The sequence below is a fragment of the Ylistrum balloti genome, unplaced genomic scaffold (genome assembly GCF_031769215.1).
Source record: "Ylistrum balloti isolate Yb309-2 unplaced genomic scaffold, AGI_CSIRO_Ybal_v1 Utg370436, whole genome shotgun sequence".
Classification (NCBI taxonomy): Eukaryota; Metazoa; Mollusca; class Bivalvia; order Pectinida; family Pectinidae; genus Ylistrum; species Ylistrum balloti.
Window position 1 is genome coordinate 114,138 of NW_026782292.1, and position 6,795 is coordinate 120,932.

A 6,795-nucleotide genomic window follows, 5' to 3' on the forward strand; every position below is an offset into this window, starting at 1 on the left:
CATAATCATATTCCGGACTAAAATTTGTTAAAACTAGACTAAAATGTGACCGAAAGGAAGATTTACGCGGAGACTCCTAAAAAATTGAGAATAAGACCAGGTGTTCTCGAAGTGAAAGCGTCTACTGCTGCGTCGATGACACTCGTCATGTTTACCTTGGTTAATCCTTGTCAGTAATGGCTCAAGGTAGACATAAGCGTACCGATTTGTTTAACAAGGTAGACATGAATGTATCGATATGTTTAACGAGGTAGACATAAATGTATCGATATGTTTAACGAGGTAGACATAAATGTATCAATATGTTTAACGAGGTAGACATAAATGTATCGATATGTTTAACAAGGTAGACATGAATGTATCAATATGTTTAACGAGGTAGACATAAATGTATCAATATGTTTAACGAGGTAGACATAAATGTATCGATATGTTTAACGAGGTAGACATAAATGTATCAATATGTTTAACAAGGTAGACATAAATGTATCGATATGTTTAACAAGGTAGACATGAATGTATCAATATGTTTAACAAGGTAGACATAAATGTATCGATATGTTTAAAAGAATCGTATTCATAAACCAATCATTACCCGCTCTGTTGAATTATCTGTTTTACTGGTGTGTAACAGTTCACTACCTTTAATCATTTACAAGAAACTAGAAATGACTTCTCTACTCGTATGTACGATTTCACTATTGAATTACTACAGTATTGTGGAACAAACGTTAAACTTATATCAAACGCTCTTTTTGGCCCGGATAGAAGCGCGTAAGGGGTCTTACTGTGTGAGAAGACCAGAGTCTCCGGGAAAAACACACGTGGTCTGACAGATGACCCGACGTGATTCGAACCCCGGACGCCTAGAATATAAGCAAGTGTGCTACCATTGCGCCACTCGACCATCCAACTCCTTTTCTACTCTAAATTTATTTAGTAAAATACGCTCTTAATACAAGTCAAATATATTATGTTTTATTATTATGTTTTAGGTCTTATAACACAACCAGAAGAATATTAGAATGTGGTGTTATGTGACTACACGGTCACCTTCATCTTATATCACAACCAGTAGAAGATTAGAGTGTGACGTTTCTATGACTACACAGTCACCTTCATCTTATAACACAACCAGTAGAAGATTAGAGTGACGTTTCTATGACTACAGGGTCACCTTCATCTTATAACACAACCAGTAGAAGATTAGAGTGTGACGTCACTTTCATCAGACAAATGGCCAGTTATGAACGTACAGATTACAAATTGTAGACCACAAAATACTCAGGAAACAGTCAATTCGGTTAAGCTCTCACAGTTATGACAAAGTGTTTAACAAACGGTAGCCGAACTGACTTCAAAATAGTTCCATAATTCAGTATGCTTCCTAGATTTTATATCTCCAATATTTTTTGACGAACATCAAGTACATGTATATATAATCATGTTAAACCATGTATATAGGGGATTTAACCACAGACACCGCCTTCAGGAAAATACATTCTGATGTTTAAACATTGTACATGTAATCATACGGAGACAAATTGAAATATAACAAACACATTTGAAACAATTTCAATTAGAATTAAGGTCTTTTTTACGAACAACGTTCGATACATTGAAATTATCATATATACAAACACTGGGAATTGTTTAAGTATCCTGTATTAGGACAAGTGAAGACATCTGTTTCACGAATATAACATGTAAGATAAATGCAGTTTCCTGTATACGTGTTACATGACAGGTAGGTATTTAAAACTTCCCTGGCTTAAATACCTTTCCTCACACTAAAAAGACGCAGCATCTAAGGCGAATACACGGTAAAGGAATGTTCTGCCTTTTTCAATTCCTGTTTACAAACAACTGCATTTGATTACAAATTAAATTGTAGCGTTTCTAGCCTGTGTTTGTGTGTGATCGGAGAGATAGCTCTGTCGGGTTGGTTACAGAAATGCGGCGCATTAAACGAACAGATAAAAGGGAGATAAATTAATCCTTATCATAAGATTGAACCATCATTTCAGCATCGTCATCAACACTGTGAAATGTTTAAAATCATGGAATATAAAGTTATTATCATGCATCAAACATGTGACACGTGCTGATGAGTCATTTAGTCAGATATTGATGCCCCCCCTTTCATGAATCAAGTTTTTTACAGATGCATGCAAAAATATATCGTACAGACATGTAAATTTAGATATTAATAACCAGTCAGGTGTGTTTCATTTAACCTTACCAGACTCGTACATTTCACACTTACAATCTTCTATATATACACATATTTTCTATTTTGCTTTTTTTTCGTTGACGAGAGCAATGACATATCTACAACTAAAAGAACAGCTAACACATCATTGTCTGACTCTTACAGAAACTGAAATGTTTACTAAATTTATAAACTCTAGCAATAACACAAACCATAACCGGAAAGAGAAAGAGACACGTATTTACCGGAAACGGAAATAGAAGAATATACTTGAGTCTTACTAACCATAACCCGACAATTACCGGACCGAAAACAAAAATAAATTCTCACTCAAAAACTTAAATCCTAATTTGAAACAAAAATAATTTGAAACAAAAATAGCCAGATTTCGTCACTCACTGTGTTGAATAGTACGATAGTAGAACCTGGTCATTACATTGAACAGATGATATATCAATGAATAGATAAGATCTATTTATACGGAATTGTAATTTGCCAATTTTCCGTACAAAACAAGTTATGAATATTTTTAGACTACATGCATACTTTCAAAAACACTTTTCAAATGATTAATTTTCATAAAACTGAGGTAAAAAAAGATTTTTTTTGGACAAAAATAAAAAAAAAAAAAAATACAACTCAAATATTTCGAAATTGAAAAAGGAATTATGTCCCTTTGCTTATTCGTCTACATGATAAAGCTTAGAACCAATTAGCGTTTTCCCGAAAGATAATTAGATTCTACCTACAGAGATAAGGTTCAGTCCTACACCATCAATAATAAAAACATACTTATATAGATGTTAGGTTTTCTAATAACAGCTGTTAGGGAGGATCTGTTTGAATATTTAGATAATCGATATGTAAAACCATACAATATATTGGATGTGAAAAGAGAGCTGTTGAGCATCGGGAAGTTTGGTTTACGTCATAGTAACAGTCGAGTCCATTTTAGGACGTGCAAGATTTGTGAGGTGGAGGAATTCCTGGAGAAAATCCGACGACCCGTAGCTAACAGCTATTAACAACTGGGAGTAGGAAGCCGAGACTAAGAGATGGAGGGCGAATGATAACGACGGGCAGATTGCTTAACTACTCAATCACCGCGGCGTCTGGAGAAGCAGGGATGAGTCGTTTTCTGGTTTTATCATTGTTTCCTGGTAAGACATGCTTAGTTTAACTATATACCTTCGCTTCTCTCATTTATGACACTATGGATTTCATTGGTTGATTTAATAATTTCATGAAGTGAAAAGTCAACTTCAGGTGAATTCAACAGCCATAATTTCTATCGTTCCAAATGACTGAATTTGGTCAATATCAATATTTGTGTTTTGTAAAAGAGCGGAAATTCGAGTAAAGAATGATGGAATGGATCTTGGGTTGTTTTGAAACATGGTTAAATCAGACCCAGACAGTCACATCTTTCGTTCATCCTTCTCGAAATTGCAGTTACAATATAAATAACATTTATATACTGATGGTTCAACAGATAATGATAGGGTTGCCGCGGCCATGGTTACACAAGATGAAGCCTATGGATGCCGGCTACCGAACAACGCCTCAATATTCCCGGCAGAAGCGTGAGCTATCTACCTCGCAATTGAATATATTCAAAGAAACAAAGGAATGAGAGCTGTTATCCATTCAGACTCTCTTTCTGTTTTATAGAGTCTTAGCAACAGAAATATCGAAAATATTTTCATTCTTAATACATAAATACTATATCATGAACTTGCCTTTAACTTTCGTATTGCTTTTTGCTGGGTTCCTGGGCACATGGGAATACCAGGCAATGAAAAAGCAAATCGTGTTGCAAAGGAAGCTTTATCGCTAACACCTGTTGTTTTTAAACTTCATTTTACCGATAAACTATTTATTAAACAAATTTTAAAAGCTGAGTGGCAGGAAGATTGGAATACCTATACCAATAACAAATTGCACTCTGTTAAACCTGGTATCGGTGAAGGGTCTCCATGCTATAGAGACAACCACCGAGACGAAGTTGTCCTGGCCCGTCTTCGGATGGGTCATACATAACTTAAACATTCATATATGTTGAAAGACGAAGATAATCCTTGGTGCATAGAATCTGAGGAGACTTTTACCGTTAAACATTTTTTTATTGGACTGCATTGACCTGTTTTAATCGTAACATTACATGTCTAAAAACCCTTTTTGAAACTGTTGAGATTTGTAAAATTCTACATTACCTGAAAGATGTTGGTCTATATAATAGATTTTGACATACCATTTTAGTCTCTTATGTTAACATACCCATTAACGATTATTAGCTTGTCTTTTACATTTTGGTTTGCTTAATGTTATATCCTTTCGGATCGCTGTGTGGTTTACCGGTCGATGCCCTAATGACCTTTCATGCGTTGACGGACCGTAAAAAATGAATGCAGTAACAATAATGATGATCATTGGTTGGAATTTATAGCAGTTTAAGGTGTTGTAGACAACACTGGGTATGGTTTTATATTATTTTATTATTATTATTTTATTTTTATATTAGAAACATGACCGAAGGTCTGGTGTCTGTTGCAGTGTTTGGAATTGTCGCACGTTCTGAAATGACCCAGGAATTGTGGAAAACAGAAGTTTACGAATTCGAATATTTCTCATACACCAATTTGAATATAAACACCGCATCTCCGATAGAATGTGTACTGACCACCATATCATTAAATTTGTCACGTGCGACATTTGACGGTTCATCAAAACGATGTTTTATCCCTGATAAGACCAACCTGACGGAATTGACCAATGAGACGAGAGTCCTCTACATTACTAAGGGAGGTAACTTAACATAATAGTTTAAGTGTAATTTGCGAATAGCGAAAGTTACAATTATCTTATTCATTCTTGATACCCGGATGAAAGAGCACGAGAAGCTATATAGATTAGCGTTGTGTATAAAAGTAGAAACCGAAGTGAGAAGGAAAATCTGGCTGGCGCTACTCCCTTCCTTATCTTCTGATATCCAATCCCATCGTCCAGCTGGAAAGAATGCATTCCATTGTAAGGTCTGACTTTACAATAGATTTACTTGCTATTAGAGCAATGTAATTAAATTGTGTGTAAGATACTACAAATGTTTATATACTCGGCGCCAATGAAAACGCAACACTAAAATTTTGGACATAATATATTCTTCACAACAAGGATTAGATTCTTATTCTGCTGTATTTAGCCACAACACAATGCACTACAAAACTAACGAAATAATGGTCGAGTAATATCAACTAGTTGTCGTACCACAGGGCATTGTCGTAAAAGCATGAGTTTGCACGTCGGCGCTCTAAAGTGCGTTATATCCTTGCTCAGTCACTACTAGTGAACACTATAGTTACAGGCAGACATTTTTCCGTCATCAATTTTTTAAATTGTCATCATTATTTGCTACAAATGCCTCGACTGACAGACAATGAAAGACACGAAGCTCGGGGTATGCTGGCAGGAGGGCTTTCTCAGAGGGAAGTTGCCAGGAGAATGGGTTGTTCTGCTTCCACAATCAATCGACTGGCAGAACGAGTGCGACAAACCGGATCCGTGAGAGATCGACCTCGTCCGGGGCGACAGAGAGTGACGACGCCAAACCAGGACCGTTACATTCGACTAAGTCACCTGCGAGATCGTTTTCAAACCGCGACAAGAACGGCTACACAGACGATAGGAAGTCATGGCAGACGTTTGTCAGCTAGTACTGTGCGCCGTCGCCTTCGCACAGCCGGATTGGCGTCGCGCCGTCAATTTAGAGGAAACGAATTGACTCAAATTCGCCGTCAAAATCGTCTAAATTGGACAAGACAGCGCCGAGGATGGACCCAACGTCGGTGGGCTGGCGTCCTGTTCACCGACGAATCGAGATTCCGCCTCAGAGGAAATGACGGTAGAATTCGAGTGTGGCGACGTCGAGGTGAAAGGTTATTGGACTGCTATGTAACGGAAACGGATAGGTGGGGCGGGGGCATTGTGATGGTGTGGGGAGGTATCTCTTTTGCATACCGTACCCCTCTAGTAATTATTGACGGCAATCTAACAGCACAGCGCTACATCAACGAGGTCTTAACTCCTGCTGTTGTTCCATTCTTTGCCGGACACCCAAACGTAGCGTTATTACAACAGGACAATACACGACCACATACCGCTCGTATCACTACATACTACCTTCAACATTAGAACATCGCAACCCTTCCGTGGCCCGCGTTTTCCCCGGATCTTAGTCCGATCGAGCATATTTGGGACCAATTGGGTAGGGCTGTGAGAGAGCGACCACAACAGCCCCTGACGCGTCGGCAGCTTGAAATCGCTCTTCAGGAAGAGTGGAGGAACATTCCTCAAATCAAAATTCAACGCCTTATTCGGTCAATGCCTCGAAGATGCCGCGCTTGTGTCGCTGCAAATGGTGGCCACATTAGATATTGAACGTGGTAATTTTGATTTTGGAGTTATGGACATTAGTCACCGGAAATCAAAGTATTCCCATGATGTAGTGCTGATTGCATTGAGTGAATCTTGTTATGGACATAATCAACTTTTAGGTATTTTATTAAATATTGTATTCAAAACTATAA